Raw genomic sequence first — 19202 nt, 5'->3', positions numbered from 1 at the left:
CCCTCTTATGCAGTTCCAGCCTACTTGGTTCTTTAAATCAAGAGCTAAAATTAAAAAGGCAGCACTGCTACAAGCTAACTAGAAGTGTTAGCTTGATTAAAAGAGTTGAGGAAGGAAAGCTACAAAATGTAAAAATTCAAAAAAGACATTGGAACCATTTAGATTTGGTGTACGAGTCCGTCATATCTCTGTGGCAGTAGTGGATTCTCCTGAAAAGTTTAAATGATTGTTAGTATACTTTAAAAAGACTGGGAAGCTTAGGTGTTTTCTCCGATTTATATGAAAAAAGTTATACAAAGTAGTTGTTTCAGGGATAGACCTTTCCTACCTGGCCACCTTGGCTGTCTAGAACACTCACTCCCTAATCAGTTTTGTTGTTTTACGTTTTATTTTTCGTATTTATTCCACAGTGTTTTTTTTAAAATGCATTCTTTTTTTTTTTTAAGTATACTTTTGCAGAGAGAGAGAGAGCGTGAGCATGAGGAGGGGAGGGGCAGAGAGAGAGGGAGACGCAGAATCTGAAGCAGGCTCCATCCAGGCTCTGAGCTGTCAGCACTGAGCCCGATGTGGGGCTCGAACTCATGGACAACGAGATCATGACTGAGCCGAAGTCAGATGCTCAACTGACTGAGCCACCCAGGCACCCCTCCACAGTGTTTTTTAAAAATCATTTTGTGTCCTTATCTACTTGTAGTATGAAGTCTCTCATTTATAGATTTTAAGAATTTTTTTTCGGGGTGGCTGGGTGGCTCAGTCGGTTAAGCATCTGACTTGGGCTCAGGTCATGATTTCATGGTTCATGGGTTTGAACCCCACGGTGGGCTCTGTGCTGACAGCTCAGGGCCTGGAACCTGCTTTGGATTCTTTGTCTTCCCCTCTTCCCTGCTGCCCTCCTCCCCCCAACTCACACTCTGTTTCTCTCTCTCTCTCTCTCTCTCTCTCTCTCTCTCTCTCTCAAAAATAAAGAAACATTTTAAAAAAAGTTAAAAAATTTTTTCAGTACTGTAATAGCACCCTTCTTTTTTTTTTTTTTTTTTTTTTTTTGAGAGAGAGAGAGAGAGAGAGAGAGAGCGAGCAGGGGAGGGGCAGAGAGAGGAAGAGAAGGAATCCCAAACAGTCTCTGATAGCCAAGAGCCTGACATGGGGCTCCAACGGTGAGATCTTGACTTGAGCCGAAATCAAGAGTCTGATGCTTAACTGACTGAGCCACACAGGCGGCCCCCACACTTTTTTTTTTTTTTTAAGGTCTCATGAAAACCTCTTAGTCTAGAACTAGCATGAGTGCTTCATTTAGTAGTAAAGACTAAATCTCCTATCAGAAATCTCTGTGCAGTAAATAAAATCATTTTTTACATTTTAGAGGACTGCCTGCTTGTTTTGAGCAATGTTTAATATGGGAAATCTGTCCAAGCAAAATGTGGACAGTCCCTTTGAGTATTATAAAATGGCATTTACTTTTTAATTAATGGTAAATCTGTTTTCTATAGGATAAAAAGGAATAGATTATTTGCATACTGAAAGAAGCAGTTTGTTTTAAAACAGAGACTTAATGTTTCTTGGTCCTAAGAGTTTTTTGCTAACTTAGGTCTTTCTTGGACCAGAAGGCTGAAATATGGGGTTAAGTCTGAACAGAAACTAAAATCTCTGAATGACTGAGATACACTTATAACAACACAATAATGGTAGCTACCGTTTCTTTCTTTTCTTTCTTTTCTTTCTTTCTTTCTTTCTTTCTTTCTTTCTTTCTTTCTTTCTTTCTTTCTTTCTTTCTTTCTTTCTTTCTTTCTTTCTTTCTTTCTTTCTTTCTTAATGTTTATTTATTTTTGAGAGACAGAGCACTAGCTGGAGAGGGCAGAGAGAAGGGGAGACACAGAATCCAAAGCAGACTCCAGGCTCTGAGCTGTCAGCACAAAGCCCAATGTGGGGCTCGAACCCATGGACCGTGAGATAATGACCTGAGCTGAAGTCGGACACTCAACTGGCTGAGCCACCCAAGTGCCCCTGATGTTTGTTTATTTTTGAGAGAGAAAGAGAGAGAGAGAGAGACAGAGTGTGCACAGGAGAGGAGCAGAGAGGGAGACACAGAATATGAAGCAGGCTCCAGGCTCTGAGCTGTCAGCATAAAGCCCTACATGGGACTTGAACCCATGAACCATGAGATCATGACCTGAGCCGAAGTCGAACGCTCAACTGACTGAGCCACCCAGGCGCCCCTGGTAGCTACCATTTCTTGAGTGTTTAGTATTTGCCAGGCATTTTGTTAATAGTCTTCCTTGCATAAGTCACTGGGTTTGTATAATATGGCCCTTTTTAGCCCATTTGGTCATTTGAGTTACATTTCTGTTCTTTTGTTCATCTCTTTTGGGCTTTCACACACATGCCGGTAACATTCTCTATTATCCCTGTGTATTATGGCTTTGCCTGGCTAACTCCTATTAATTTCCTTTAGTTCTCAGCCTTAATGACAGGCATACCTCAGAGATACTGCAGGTTCAGTTCCAGACCACTGCAATAAAGTGAATATCACAATAAAGCAAGTCATGAAGTTTTTGGTTTCCCAGCACATATAAAAGTTATGTTTATACTGCACTATAGGCTGTTAAGTGTGCAATGTTAATATCTAAAAAAACAATGTGCATACCTTAATTAAAATATGTTGCTAAACAATGCTAACCAGCACCTGAGCTTTCGACAGTCTGTAATCTTTTCACTGGTAGAGGGTCTTACCTCAATGTTGATAGCTGATGACTGATCAGGGTGCTGGCTGCTGAAGGCTGGAGTGGCTTTGGCAGTTTCTTAAAATAAGACAACAATGACGTTTTCTGCATTGATTGACTTTTCCTTCATAAACAATTTCTCTGTAGCATGTGATGCTTATTGATAACATTTACCCACAGTAGAACTTCTTTCAAAATTGGGAGTCATCCTCTCAAACCCTGCTGCTGCTTTATCAATTAAGTTTATGTGATATTTCAAATTCTTTGTTGTCATTTCAACACTTTCACAACATCTTCAACAGGGGTAGATTCTATCTCAAGAAACCACTTTCTTTGCTCACTCATAAGCAATTCCTCATCCATTAAAGTTTTATCATGAGATTGCAGCAATTCAGTCACATCTTCAGGCTCCACTTTGGATTCTATTTCTCTTGTTCTTTCTACCACATCTGCAGTTACTTCCTCCACTGAAGTCTTGAACCCCTCAGAGTCCTCCATGAGAGTTGGAATCAACTTCTTCCAAACTCTTGTTAATGTTGGTATTTTGACCTCTTCCCATGAATGATGAATGTTCTTTTTTTTTTTTTCCTAAGTTTGTTTATTTTGAGAGAGAAAGGGAGAGAGAGAATCCCAAGCAAGCTCTGTACTGTCAGCGCAGAACCCAATATAGGGCTTGATCTCACAAACTGTGAGATCGTGACTTGAGCCGAGATCAAGAGTCAGATGGTTAACCAACCGAGCCACCCAAACACCCCAAATCACGAATGTTCTTAATGGCATCTACAATGGTGAATCCTTACCAGAAGGTTTTCGTTTTCAATTTACTTTGCCTGGGTCCATCAGAGGAATCTTATGGCAGCTACAGCCTTATGAAATGTATTTGATAAATAACAAGATTTCAAAGTCAAAGATACTGCTTGATCCATGGACTGCAGAATGGATACTGTGTTAGCAGGCATGAAAACATTAATCTTGTATCTCTCCATCAGAGCTCTTGAGTGACTAGGTGCATTGCCAATGAGCAGTAGTATTTTGAAAGGAATCTTTTTATCTGAGTAGTAGGTCTCAACAGTGGGCTTAAAATGTTTGGTAAACCATGTTGTAAACAGATGTTGTCATCTAGGCTTTGTTTTTCAATTTGTAAAGCACAGGCAGAATAGATTTAGTATAGTTCTTGAGGGGCCTAGCATTTTCAGAATGGTAAATGAACATTGGCTTTAACTTAAAGTCACCAGCTACATTGACCCCTAACAGGAGTCAGCCTGTCATTTGAAGTTTTGGAGCCAGGCATTGACTTCTCCTCTCTAGCTATGAAAGTCCTAGATGACGTCTTCTTTCAATAGAAGGCTGTTTCATCCACACTGAAAATCTGTTGTTTAGTGTTGCTACCTTCATTAGTAGCTAGAACTTGTGGATAACTCTTCTGCAGTTTCTCTGTCAGCACTTGCTGCTTTACTTTGTCCTTTGGTGTTACGGAGATGACTCTCCTTAAACCTCATGAACCAGCCTCTGCTAGCTTTAGACTTCTACAGCTTTACCTCTCTCAGCCTTCATAGAATTGAAGAGAGTCAGGACTTGCTCTTGATTAGGCTTTGGCTTAAGAGAATGTTGTAGCTGGTGTCATCTTCCATCCAGACAACTAAAACTTTCTCCATATCAGCAGTAAGGCTGTTCTGCTTTCTCATCATATGTGTATTCACTAGAGTAGCACTTCTAATGTTTTTTCAAGAATTTTCTCTTTGCATTCACAATTTGGCTAACTGGCATAAGAGGTCTAGCTTTTGGCTTATCTTGGCTTTGGATGTGCCTTCCATACTAAGCTTAATCATTTCTAGCTTTTGATTTAAAGTGAGAAACATGCAGGGCGCCTGACTGGTTCAGTCGGTAGAACATGTGACACTTGATCTCAGGGTTCAAGTCACATGTTGGGTGTAGAGTTTACTTAAAAAAAAAATGGATGGATGGATGGATAAATGTATTAAAGTGAGAAACATGCAAGTCTTCCTTTCACTTAAATACTTAGAAGTCATTGTAGGGTTATTAATTGGCCTAATTCCAGTATTGTTGTGTCTCAGAGAATAGGGAGGCCTGAGGAGAGAGTGAGAATAGGGAGGTTCTAAGAGAGGCCAGTTGGTGGAGCAGTCAGAACACAACAACATTGGGGTGCTTGGGTGGCTCAGTAGGTTAAGCATCCAACTCTTTTTTTTTTTTTTAATTTTTTTTAATGGTTGTTTATTTTTGAGAGAGAACGCAACTGGGAGAGGGGTAGAGAGAGAGGGAGACACAGAATCTGAATCAGGCTTCAGGCTCCCAGCTGTCAGCACAGACCCCAGCGTGGGGCTCGAACCCACAGACTGTGAGATCATGACCTGAGTCGAAGTCAGAATGACCTGAGTCAGAGTCAGACGCTCAACCAACTGAGCCACCTAGGCGTCCCAAGCACCCAACTCTTGATTTTGGCTCAGGTCATGATTTCACAGTTGTGAGACCGAGCTCTGCGTTGGGCTCTGCGCTGGAAATGGAGCTTGCTCTAGATACTCTCTCTGCCTTTCCCCTGCTCGCTCATTCTCTCTCTCTCTCTCTCTCTCTCTCTCTCTCTCTCTCTCTCAAGAAAGAAAGAAAGAAAGAAAGAAAGAAAGAAAGAAAGAAAGAAAGAACAACATTTATCAATTAAGATTGCTGTCTTGTATGGGTGTGGTTTGTGGTGCCCCAAAACAATTACAATAGTAACATCAAAAATCACTGATCCAGGGGCGCCTGGGTGGCTCAGTTGGCTAAGCGTCCGACTTCAGCTCAGGTCACGATCTCGCAGTTCGTGGGTTCGAGCCCCGCGTCGGGCTCTGTGCTGACAGCTCAGAGCCTGGAGCCTGTTTCAAATTCTGTGTCTCCCTCTCTCTCTGACCCTCCCCCATTCATGCTCTATCTCTCTCTGTCTCAAAAATAAACGTTAATAAATAAATAAATAAATAAATAAATAAATAAATAAATATCACTGATCAAAAAAAAAACAAAACAAAAAACCAGATTACTGATCACAGATCACTGTAACAAATATAATAATAAAAATGGAAAAGTTTGAAGCATTGTGAGAATGACCAAAATGTGACATAGATACGGGGTGATGTAAATGCTATTGGAAAAATGATGCTGATAGACTTGCTTGATGCGGAGTTGCCACAAACCTTCAATTTGTAAAAACCACAGTATCTGGAAAGTGCAGTAAGGTGAGGTATGCCTGTATCACTTTTTCAGGGAGACCCTCCCTGACCCCTCAGTGTAGATTAGGTGCCTCTGTTACACCCTCATAGTAGCTGGCCCCTGGGCTACTGTATTGTACTATCTGTATTCAGCACATTAGCTGAGTGCCTAACAGTAACCTCACCTGATCTGCCAAGCACGTGTACTTGTGGAGCAGGGGAATAATGTGGATATTGAGGGAGGATTCTTAACATGTATAAGGCCAAATTTCATTTAATTTTTACATTTAGTTGGATTACCTTAGGCAAATTTGCTTAATCTCTTTGCCTCAGTTTCTTTGTCTGTAAAATGGGGATAATAGTATCAGGTTCAGAGTTCTAACAGTTTAAATGAGTCAGTAATTTAAATGCTTAGAATAGTGCCTGGCCCATGGTGAATGCTCCAGAAGTGTGTATTAAATAAGGAACCACATGAAAGTGGTACTGTTAGGACAGATGATGAAACTGAGACTCAGCTAATGTGTGACAAAGCAAGTTTTAGAATTCAGATCTAACTTCAGAGCCCAACATGACAGGTTTAGAGACTGGAGCTCTGTACAATTAGATTTATTGCAAACAACTGTTCTTCTGCCCTGGCTTTGCCAAAGTGAAAGATTCTAAAATTAAAATTACCCTCTTTTAATGGATTTTATAATAAAAAAAAATGGGTAACCAAGAAAACAGTGGCAAAACTCATAAAATTTCAAAATTTATCGCTGAGTGATTTCTCACTTTGAAAAAGTTTACTTCAGAATTCCATTAAATATATTGTTTTCCTGACATTTGAAATAACACATTCAACATACAAAATTCTATTTATAAATAACTCAAGGAACACATTAATTATATATTTAAGACTTCTATGGTTTGATGAAATGATGCCATTTTAGGAGTTATGTTAGAGTGCCAAGCACTCTGCTAGATGTAGGGTAATAAACAAAATTTGGTTGCTTCTTTCAAAGGAGATACAATGCCCAAAAAATGTTAAGGGGGAGAAGTGAGGCTTAGCTTATGGGATGAGTAGAGATACAACCAGCTTCAAGGTTCCACGCGGAATTTTAAAGTTTTAGAGCTTTTAAAAACATTGAAGCTTGTTTTTGTTTTAAAAAGAAATGGCTAGGTATGAAAGTGAAAAGTAAAAGTTCTTCAGCCAGCCCCATAGATGTGCTGCTTAGAAATAGCCATTGTTTTAACAATTTTCTGTGGATCCTTCCAAAAAATGTGTATGTGATTTCAAACATGTACAATGTTGCATTTGTTTTGTATGGCTGCTGTAACCGATTACTACAAATGTGGTGGCTTAAAACAACAAAAATTTTTTCTCTCACTGTTCTGGAGCCCAGAAGTCCAACACAATTTAGGATGAGTCTTCTGGGGGCTGAAACTAAGGCAGGGCCATGTTCCTCCAGAGGCTCTCTGGGAGAATCCCTTCCTTGCTCTTGGGTTGGCTGTTGGTATTCCCTAATTCGTGTCATATCACTTCAGCCTTTTCTAATCTTGCTCTTCTCTGCCTTTATGTGGCCTTCTCCTACGTGTGTGTCAAATTTCCCTACTTCCCTGTTACAAGGATGTATGTGATTGCATTTAGGGCCCATTCAGATAATTCAGGATAACCTCCCTATCTCATGATCCTGAATTTCATCACAGCTGCAAAGACACTGTTACCAAATGAAGTGACATTTACAAAATCTAGGGATTAAAATCTAGTATTTTGGGGGGTCGTTATCAGCCTACTACCAATGTGTACAGCCCTCTATATGGTTTTACTAAATGCAAAAATGACTTCATATACAGCCTTCCAATTTTCTTTTAAAAATTTAATGTATTTCTTCTACATGAATATTTATTTAGTCGATCTTTTTTTAATAGTTGCAGAGCATTTTATTGAATGCATGAGTGTCTCACTTTTTAAAAGTTATAAAAACATGCAACACACAAAAACTACCATTTTTAATTAAGTACATTTTATTTTATTTTATTTTATTTTATTTTATTTTATTTTATTTTATTTTATTTTATTTTATTTTAGTAGGCTCTATGCCCAGCACAGAGCCCTGAATACAGAGTCCAACAAAGGGCTTGAACTTACGATCCTGAGATCATGAGCTGAGATCAAGAGTTGTCTGATGCTTAACCAACTGAGCCACCCAGGCACCCCATAATTAAGTACACTTTTTAAAAAATTTTTTATTTATTTTGAGAGAGCGACAGAGAGAGCAGGGGGGAGGAGGAAGGGGGGGGAAGAGGAGGAGGAGGAGGAGGAGGAAGAGGAGGAGGAGGAGGAGGAGAGAGAATCCCAAGCAGACCACCAGTGCAGAGCCCTTCTCAGGGCTAGAACCCATGAACCACGAGATCATGACCTGAGCCGAAGCTGGACGCTTAACCGACTGAGCCACCCAGCTGCCCCTAAGTACATTTTAAATTAAGTACATCCACATTGTTGTGAAACATGTCTCCAGAATTTTTTTCCCATCTTGTAAATCTGAATCTATACATTCTCTTTCCCTCTTCCCCCAGCCCCTGATAACCGTCCTTCTACTTTATGTTTCTATGAATTTTACTAGTTTAGATACCTCATGTAAGTGGAATTATACAGTATTTGTCTTTTTTGTGACTGGTTTATTTCCCTTAGTGTAATGTTCTCCGTTCATTCACACTGTAGTACTGTAGTGTGTAACAGGGTTTCCTTCCTTTTTAAGTCTTGTATTCCACTGTATGTATATATTTTACATTTTGTTTATCCATTCCTTCTCCAGTGGACATCTGTGTTGCTTCTACTTCTTGGCTATTGTGAATAGTGCTGCTTTGAACATGGGCGTACAAATCATGTTGAGACCCAACTTTTAATTCTTTTGGATATATATATATATATATATATACACACACATATATATACACACATATATATACACATTCAGAAATGGGATTGCTGAATCATATAGTAATATGGTATCCAATTTTTAATGTTTTGAGCAACCTCTACCATTTTCCATAGCAATTGAACCATTTTACAGTCCTACCAATGGTGTGCAAAGGTTCCTATTTCTCTACATTCTTGCCAATTATTATTATTATTTAATATAGTAATCATCCTAATGGGTGTAAGTTTATCTCATGGTGGTTTTGATTTGTATTTTTCTGATGATTAGTGATGTTGAGCATCTTTTCATATGCTGTTAGCCATTTGTATATCATACTTGGAGAACTGACTATTCAGTTCTTTTGCCCATTTTTTTTTTAGGTGGGGTATTTGGGTTTTTGTTGTTGTAGGAGGTCTTTCTGTCTTCTGGATATTAACCCCTTATCAGATATATGATTCGGAGATATTTTCTTCCATTCTGTAAGTTGCTTTTTTACTCTGTTGTGTCCTTTGATACACAAAAGTTTTTAAGTTTGATGTCCCAACTGTCTTTTTTGCTTTTGTTGCTTGTGCTTTTGGTATCACATCTAAGAAATCATTGCCCATTTCAGTGTAATGAAGCTTTTCCTCTATGTTTTTCTTCTAGAAATTTTATAGTTACAGATCTTACACTTAGGGCTTTAATCATTTCAAATTAATTTTTGTATATAGTATGAGATAAGAGTCCCAACTTTGTTCTTTTGCATGTGGATATCCATTTTTTTCACAGTGCTATTTCATAAGGAGTCTGCTTTGTCCCCATTGAGTGGCCTTTGCACCCTTCTCAAAGATCACTTGACCCTACACATGAGGGTTTATTTCTGGGTTTTCTGTTCTATTGGTCTATTTGTCTGTATACTAGTACCACACTGTTTTGATTACTGTAGCTTTGTAATGTTTTGAAATCAGGAAGTATGAGTCCTCCAGTGTTTTTCTTTTTCAAAATTATTTTGGCTATGTGGGGTCCTTTGAGATTCCATATGAATTTTAAGATGAATTTTTCTATTTCTGCAAAAAAATGCTGTTGGGGTTGATAGGAATTGTGTTGAGTCTATTAGGAGTATGGACATCTTAGTAACTAAGTTTTTCAATCCATGGATGTGAGATGTCTTTCCATTTATTTGTATTTTCTTTAATTTCAATTTCACCTCCTGGGTTAGGTTTATTCCTAACCAAAAGCATTGTATTCTTTTTGATGCTATTTTAAGTGGGGTTGTGTTCTTAATGTCCTTTGCAGATTGTTCATTGTTAGTGTATACAAATACAATGTGTTTTTGTGTGTTGTTTTGTATCCTGCAAGTTTGCTGAATACATTTATTCTCAGATTTTCTTTTGTGGAGTCTCTAGGGCTTTCTACATATAAAAGTATGTCATCTGCAAACAGATAATTTTACTTCTTCCTTTCTAGTTTAGATGCCTTTTATTTCTTTTTCTTGCCTAACTCTTTTGGCTAAGACTTCCAGTACTGTATTGAATAGGAATGGCTACAGTAGGTATCCTGATCTTATAGGAAAAGCTTTCAGTCTTTCACCACCGAGTATGATGTTAGCTATGGGCTTTTCATAAATGCCCTTTATTATGTTGAGGTAGTCTCCTTATATTCCTTGTTTGAGTGTTTTCATCATTGAGGGTGTTAAATCTTGTCAAATGCTTTTTATTGCATCAATTGAGATGGTCATGTGGGTTTTGTCCTTCATTCTTGTAATGAGTTATGGTGTATTATGTTGATTGATTTTGGTATGTTGAACCATTCTTGCATTCCAGGAATAAATTCCACTTGGGCATGGTGTATAATGTTTTTAATGTGCTGTTGGACTCAGTTTGCTAGTATTTTGAGGATTTTTGCATCAGTATTTTATCAACAATATTGGTCTGTAGTTTTCTTGCAGTGTCTTTGTCTGGCTTTCATATCAGGGTAATTCTGGCCTCATAGAATGAGTTTGAAAATGTTCTCTCCTCTTCAAATTTTTGGGAGAGTTTCAGGATTGGTGTTAATTCGTCTTTAAATGTTTTATAGAATTCTCCAGTGAAGCCATCTCTCCTGGGCTTTTAATGTATCACTTTTAAATCCCCTTTGAGTGATGGTTGATAGTAGAATGTTTAACTGGGTGTGGTGCCCTGAGTAGAAGCCATAGGAGGGAAGGCCTGCTCTGAAAGTGATACTGACTTCTTGGTGCCACAAATTGTGCTAGATGTGACTAGATGACTCAGAAACTGTCCTTCCCAGTACTCTGTATATGGAGAAGGAAATATAGTTCATATTCCTGACTTCTTGAATCAGTGTTTTTATCTTTTACCACATTACTTTCTTTGCCAGGCATAAGAGACTGGTGATTAAAATTGTGCTTTTTGAGTGGCTTGTGTGAATCCCTTCTTTTTGGCCTGGGGACAAAATCTATTCTACCAGGGTGAGATTGCCTGGAAAGGGAAAATGATGGTAGAATCCACATGTATGCAAACTGTGGTTTTGGATTATCAGTACAACCGTTACCATCCCTTTGTAGTAATTTAACCAAGGGCCAAAGAGAATGAGGCTATGAGATTTTACCACTGAAGTAGAAGCACTTTCCAAACATTTAACATTAGCTGCAGATATCTTAGTACTGAAGAACTTGGAATTGCAAGCATGTTGTTTATTATATACAAATAGTGGTTATGGAGCATGGTCTCAAAAGTTTAGAGGTGGGAGAGCTGTTAATACAAACTCCTTGTCTTATGCATGACAACACTGAAGCCTCCAAAGATTCAATGACCTTCCTAAAGTTTCACAGCTTTATGGTAGAAACTTATGGTAGAACAGGGATTTGGGAATATAAATTTTCTTCTTTCCAGCCCAGTGCTCCTCTCATATTGGAAAAAAAAAAAAGTGCCTTCTTACACTTCTACCTGAACACTATGGAATGTAACTTTTTAAATTATAAAATCCTACTAACAAGAGGCAGAGCTTTTTTTTTCTTTCATTTTTAAACTCCTGGAGTATTTAATATATTTTAAATATATATTATTTATGTTATAAATTTGAAAAAGAAACGCCCATCATCCTACCACCCAGTTTAAGAAATAGATCATTACCAATATCCTGTGCAGTCCTCCTGGATTGCATCCTGGGTTTAATTCCCTGCTTTTTTCACTATGCTAAGTTTTCGGCATTATCCTCCTTATACTTTTCTTTTAAATTAAAAAAAAATGTATACATTCCTAAGCAGTATATTTGGGTTTGTGTAATCATACTGTATGCTCTCTAGTACTAGCTATGGGTTGTGAAATTCATGCAGGTTTTTGCTAATAGTTGTCTTCATTTGTTTTCACTACTGTATAATATCTTTTCTGAATATACCACAGCTTGTTTATCCATTCTCTTGTCAATGAGTTTTTTAATTGAAATATAATTCACATACCATAAAATTTATCCTTTTAATGTGTACATACAATTCAGTGGCTTTTTAACATATTCACATGGTTGTGCAACCATCACCAGTATCTAATTCCAGCACATTTTCATCACTCCAAAAAGAGACTTCATACCCATTAGCAGCCATTCCCCATTCCCTCTTTCTCATTCTACCCACCCCAGCCCCTGGCAACCGCCATTCTACTTTGTGTCCCTGTGGATTTGCCTGATGTGTGCATTTTATACCAAAGGAATCATACAACATACGGCTATTTGTGCCTTGCTTCTTTCACTTAGCATAATGTATTCAAGGTTAACTTATGTTAATAGCATATAATACTATTTCATTCCTTTTTATGGCTGCATGATATTCCATTGTATGGATAGGATATTCCACATTTTGTTTATCCTTTCATAAATTGGTGGATTTGGGGGTTGTTTCCACTTTGGGGCTATTATGAATAATGTTGATATTAACATTTATGAACCAGTTTTTGTGTGGACGTAGTGCTCTCAGTTCTCTTGGGAATGGGTTGTTAATACAAATATTTTCCAAAACGGATGTACCAGTTTCTCCATGCTCACCAACAATTACAAAAAAATTCCACACCTCCTTTTTAAAGCATTTTTTTTGAAATAGTGGACAAGTATTGTAAGTTTTAAAATATTTTCTTGAAGCTTCTTTTTGTTTCCTACTCAAGAGAATTATATTTTGATAAACATGTTTAATATGACTTGTTATGTAATAAGATTGTTGAGGAATTTTACTTAGGCTATGGATAAGCCCATCTGAATGTTGGAAAACCAGTTAAACTGACAGATATATAATATATGCTTTGGTTTGTTCTGCTTACTAGGAGTACTATTTGTTTAGCCTTGTAGCTTGTTGATCCAGATAATATGACCAAATTTGACTGCTTTTGGATGGGATTTGAAAGACTAATTTTCATTGATCTACCCCTTTGAAAGTATTAATAAAGTAGCATCTAAGATTCATACCAAATGATCAACGACTGGTTTGTAAATGGAAGAGGACATTACAAACCATTAAAACTAAATTGCAGAAAAAACTGGCTTTAATTCATAGGTATAAAAATATGGAGCCATACTAGAAATTAGTACTACGTAATAATACAGTTACACTTGAACTCTCAGACATTGCTGGTGGAGGAAGATTGCAGAGTGGTTCATATAGCCGCTTTGGAAAACATTTTGGCACTTATAAAATTAAACATACATTTACCATACCACTCAACTTTCCCACTTCTAGGTTTTTGCCCAACAGAACTGAAAACTTACGTCTGTATAAAAATCTGTAGTAGTCTTTTTCACAATTGCTGAAAGCTAGACACAAACCACATGTTGGTAACTGGTAAAATTGATGAGCAAAATGTGTTAGATCATATAAGGGAATATTACTCAGCAATAAAAAAGGAACAAATTGCTGATCTGTGCAACAGCATGGATGATCTCAATTGTATTATGAAAAAAGCCGTACTCAAAAGACTACACACTGTATGATTTTTTTTTTTTTTAATATGGCATCGTGCAGAAGGCAAAACTGTAGAACAGCATACTGATCAGTGGTTGCCTAGGGGAGAGGGGTTGACTACAAAGGGGGCACCGGGAAATATTTTGGGCTAAGGGAGATGTTCTTGATTGTGGTGATACTCTGTGACTGCCAAAACTAGAACTATGTACTAAAAAGAGTGAATTTTATTTTATGTAAGTTATACCTTAATAAACCTTACTTGAAAGCTCTCAGCTTGGGGAATCTCTCCTCCCTCTCTAAAACTGAGTTATTATCTCTTTCTGACAGCTGGGAACACAGAGAGCTGGGAGCAGTTGATGGTATGCATTTGCTTTTTAGTTTTAAAAGGAATGTGACAGAAAAGGTAGACAGTATTTGTTGAACATTATATTTTTTATTTCTCAAATACTTCTATATAGCACTTTATTATAGGCACTGTCCTAGGTGCTTTATAAATATGATAAACTTATCTGGTTTAATTCTCCTAATGACTTAATGAGGTAGATATTATTATTTTTCCCATTTTACATATAGAAAACAGAAGCACAGAAAGGTAGCAGCTTGTCTAAAGCCACACAGCTAATAAATGGTTCCAACCAGGATTTGAACTAGCATTCTATCTCCAGAGTCCATACTCTTAGTCACTAACTTGGCTTCTTTCTTTCATTAAATATGATCTAATGAAAATTTCCAGTTAATGCTTAAAACTTCCTTTTCCTGGGGTGCCTGGCTGGCTCAGTCAGAAAAGTATGCAACTCTTGATCTCAGAGTCGTGAGTTCGAGCCCCATGTTGGGTGTAGAGATACTTAAATAAAACTTTAAAAACAAACAACCCTTTTGCGTTGATGGTTATGCACACATTAAATAGTTTTCTATGTTAATGTGTTACAGAGAAAAAAACGTTACAGTGAAAAAAGAGATATACTTTTTTATTTTAGAGTATGGGGGCAGGGGAGAGGGGAGCAGAGAGAGAATCTTAAAGCAAGCTCCACGTTCATCATGGAGCCAGAGGTTGGGCTCAATCCCCAAACCCTGGGATGAAAAAAGATATTTTAAAAGCACAAGAAATCCCACCTTCCTTTTGTTTTTTTTTAAATTATGCTTGTGGATTGAAGTTTTTTTTTAAGTTTATTTATTTATTTTGAGAGAGAGAGAGCACATGCACAAGTTGGGAGGTACAGAGAGAGAGAGAATCCCAAGCAGGCTCCACACAGTCAGCACGAGCCCCACACAGGGCTCAAACTCACACAGTGAGACATGACCTGAGCCGAAGTCAGTCGCTTAACCAACTGAGCCACCCAGGCGCCCCCCCTCTCTCGCACTCGACCTTCCTAATGCATGAATTGTTATCATTTTCCTATGTTCTGTATATAATTTTTACCAAATCATTTCCTAAACAGTTTCACATTCCCATGTTATGGAGAAGACTACTAACTGGTAGTTGAATTGTAAAGGTTTTACATATCCAGTTTACTCTCTTCATGGTATAGTAAAGAAAAAAGCAGTAACCAAAATAAGATGGCCTATATTTAGACTGTATTTGGTAAAATATCTAAGAATTATTCAGGAATATTTATATAAAATGTGTATTTGAGACAGATGTAAATCTGTATAATAATAATAATCTTGAGCTCTCATGTCTGAGATCGAGCTCTACAGTCAGTGGATTTCTTTTCTCTCTAAATTTTTAATTCACTAACACGCATAGCACTGGGTGTTAGCCATTTGTGTGTGTGCATGCACACCTGTATTCACTGTGCTATGCTTATTGATGGTTGTCTGGACTCCTGTATCAAAGAAAGTGTTGGTCATAATTTTTGTGATAAATATTTATTGAATATTCATTTTGTATCACACTGGGAGAAAAGGGTGATTATGATACATTCTAGCCCTTGCCCTTGAGTTGCTCACAATCTAATGGGGAGGCTGATCTGCAAACCATTACTCTCAGAATAGTGTGATATGCTTCCTGGGGATAGAATGAACGGTCTTAATTACCTAATTCAAAAGTATCATTTACAGTTAAATGCACTTTAAAGTGAGATTTTCTTGGCAGTTGAAAATCAGACTATTCTAATCTGAATCCATTTCTCTTACTGGCAGCCTGATCCTAGAATTCTCTAAGACCTTCAGAGACCTTCAGAATAGAAGTAACCTGTCTGTTCCCTAGTAAGCAGAGCAGTCTTGCCTGTCCTTTGGAATCTAGATTTTCACTTGAACCCATGTTTGAAATGGAGGATGTTATTAGGGCACTTAAAAAATGGTCTTTTGCCTCACTAAATTGATTCCCATACTTGTCTGGTGGTGGTTTAAGGCTTTAATAAGGTATGTTTGTTCAGCTAATATAGGCTTAATATATTCCTGACAGTATGAGACACAAAATGCAGTCGAACCTTGTAAACTGAGATTGAGGAAAAATTCCTCCTATGAAAAGAAAGTTAAAACCCACTGATAACCTATGGAGGGCTCAGAGACCATTACTTAACTCCAGAGATATTAATCCAGTTTCTACTACAGTTTTCTCAAGAACTCTTCATATTAAATTGCATGGCTGCACATCACAATTGTATTTGTGTGCAAAATTTCTTCTTCATGTGCGTGGACATGTGATGAATTCTTGGTCAGTTTTTGAATTCTTGTGCCAGTTCTTGGCACATTTTGCTCACGAGAAGGAGAATGTTTTCCGTTTCTCCTCCTATTGCCTTCCTACCCATCTTCTATCATTGTCTGGGATTTCCCCTGTGGTAGAGAAAGGGTGAGGTGGTGAATCAGTGCAGGCTGCCCAAATTCCTTTCTGGTTCTTTCAGTTGCCGTTTGAAGAACACTAACTGCTCAAATTAATGGAATAAGCATCTTACATAATGGGGGCTATATATTTACCCAGATACTTTGGTTATTGCCTGCAGCAATTTTTTTTTTTTTTTTCCATCCCTGGAGGAGGGATTAGGATTGTGATAATAAGAACTGGTCACCTCCTTTGTTTCGGGAACGTTGCCTGTGTTGCCAACAAAAAAAGAGGCCCACCCAACCGGGGAGGAGTCTTTCTAGTTGGTCCTTCTTTTGCCTCATGTCTTGAAAACCCTGTGGGCTAGAAGCAGCACCCTGAGTCCTGCAGACCTCTGGACTAAGATGCGGCTCCTTTAAGCCTTCAGTGGGTGTTGGGAGGGGCACCAAGGTGGGGCGGGCACTCTGACAGAGAGCTCTGGGCCCCGCCCCTGGAGGAGGCGTTTCTCAGCAGCCCTCCGCACCAATGCCGCCACGGCCCGCCGGGTATTCCTGCTGATTCTGCTCGGACCATAGGGCCCCCAGACCTCTCCCTGCCCAGGGAGCGTAAGTGTCAAACTGCGGGCGGGGGTCAAGCATCCCGTGCCCGTGCCGGAAGTCCTGGTGGACAGTGCAGGGGACTTTCCTGGCCTATCAGAGGCTTAGGTGGCGAAAGAGCGTAAACAATGCCGGCTGCAGTGAGCTAAAGCCTGGGGCATCTGCTCTACTTCTGGGTGGTGACAGCGGCCCTAGGGTGCTTGTTTGGATATGCAGTGGTTGAGCTGTGTCCACGACCCGGCTTTGCCCCAGCCTGGTTCCTCTTGCGGTGAGGAGAGGTTTGCTTTTACTCGAGTGTAACCCCATTGAGCTGGATGGGTGGAGCTGGATCTAGTGTCCTGGGCCTTGGGTCCTTCGCCTGGGATTTGGAGACCTGGGTAGTTTAGGGATGAGTAAGCATTAGATTTTCAGGTACCTTGGTAGAGTTGAGCAGTAACTCTCCAAGTTGACCTAATTCACAGCCAGGTTTTAGCTTTCCAACTCCCCAGAGGCCTGTGTTGCTGTGGGTCCCTCTTTTGGAGACATTAACAGTGATCATCTGCTCCGGAGAGTTCAGTTAATCTTCTGTCCTGCTGATATGAATAGCAGGATGTGTAAGAGATCGCTCAGAGACAGCTCTTTATCCTTCCCCTTCAGAAGGAATTTATGAGAGGCTACCATCCCAGGACTAGGACAGCAAGCACACCCAAGTTTCCTGAGATAACTGCTAGTGAAGCAGTTCAGATTTCTGGAGAATACTCCAGCAAGAGGGTAACACTTGTCCTTGTTAATGGGAATTACCTGAGGGCAGTGAGGTTTTTAAATTTAGGGGGAAGGGTTTGTCTTTTTGTTACTGGTACTTAGAGATGAGCTTTTGTCTGGGTTGGCCAAGTAATAAAAATCTTAACTTTTCTATGACAGTTACATAATCGTTATGCTTCTTTAATCCATTTGTCCTTTCTATATAAGGTTTGAGTAAAGCTCTCTGGGCTTGCCTGTGTATTCTGTTTTATCCCTATTTCCCTGTTTTATAGTTCTTTTCTTTTCTTTCTTTTTTTGTTTGTTTTTTGTTTTTTTGTTTGAGTCTATTATCATACTTCATTGGTCATTCAAAGGAGTTGCTTTTGGAGTGGACATTTTCTTCAAATTTCCCTCACACTTATTCTATGCTTCTGCAGTAGCATTTCCTTAACCAGAAGTGAGAGTCCAGGAATGGTAATCAGATCCAGATCTCGTGTATTGTGATAGCGAAGAGCTTTTGTAGGTCAAGAGCTTGGGAATTAGCCATAAAATGGTTTCACTGCCATGGCTTCTTCCCAAGTAGAAAGCTGAAACAGCCTGTTTAGTAGCTTTATGATCATTCTTATAGACTGTCAAGTTAGAGGAACTTGAAAGGATACTCCAGTTGGACCCATGAATGGTATGGCCAAGTTGGTGGACTGAGAGAAAGGAGATCTAGGTTGTAGGCCCAGCTCTAACATTACTCATGACTTGATCTCTTGGTGCCTTACTTTTAGCTGATTGATGAATGAGAAAATGCAGATTGCTTGAGTCTATATGTTATAATAATATATACTTATAGGTAATTTGTATTTAATTGAATACTAAACTGAAAAATCGGTTCAAAATTTATTCTAAGTTCTACCTTTAATATGACCTTGGAAACATTTCTTAATCTCTAGTCTAAAAATAAACAATTACATCTAAACCTTTTCAGCAGCAGTGTGGATTATGTGGTATTTGAGCTCTTTGGAAGATGTTTTAGATACAGTAATATGTAAGATTATAATATTTCCGTGGAATAGACTTATTTTAGCTGGCCTCCTTGCCTTTGCTTCTGTTTCATGCTAGTTGTAAAGGCTCCTGAGAGCTCTGAATAATTGAAAGTTATGAACGTTTGTAGTATGACTAGATTGAATGAGCCATAGCAAGCATCATATATAGTTCAAATTAATTTTATTAATGCTTCTCTTTGTTGGCAGTTTTATTTACTCTTAAAGCATCAAACCTTGTTATGCAATGACAACTCGGTTTCCTATGTCTGTGTTTATAAAATTCAGAATCCTCTGTTTAATCCTGGTGCCACATTTTCAGTCACTTGAAGATCATATTTCTCAAGTCTAAAACT

General features: G+C 38.5%; 1 protein-coding gene and 1 pseudogene across 4 annotated transcripts in view; one reads left to right on the top strand and one right to left on the bottom strand.

The window, feature by feature from the left end:
* Positions 1 to 19202, top strand: part of CKAP5 (cytoskeleton associated protein 5) — a 113183-nt gene that overhangs the window by 8222 nt on the left and 85759 nt on the right. Inside the window, exon 1 of one of the 4 annotated variants that reach the window (XM_019812359.3) lies at positions 16975 to 17104. The exons of 2 other annotated variants lie outside the window; for them this stretch is intronic. The gene's annotated coding sequence lies outside the window, so the exon portion shown is untranslated. Of the gene's footprint in view, positions 1 to 16974; positions 17105 to 17216; positions 17364 to 19202 lie in introns of those variants that run through there. One more of the 4 variants, XM_019812358.2, reaches the window with a different exon arrangement.
* On the bottom strand, positions 2670 to 4754 carry LOC123380248 (annotated as a pseudogene).

Source organism: Felis catus, chromosome D1, assembly GCF_018350175.1.
Source record: "Felis catus isolate Fca126 chromosome D1, F.catus_Fca126_mat1.0, whole genome shotgun sequence".
In the NCBI taxonomy this organism is placed as follows: Eukaryota; Metazoa; Chordata; class Mammalia; order Carnivora; family Felidae; genus Felis; species Felis catus.
This window is presented reverse-complemented; position numbering and strand designations above follow the sequence as displayed.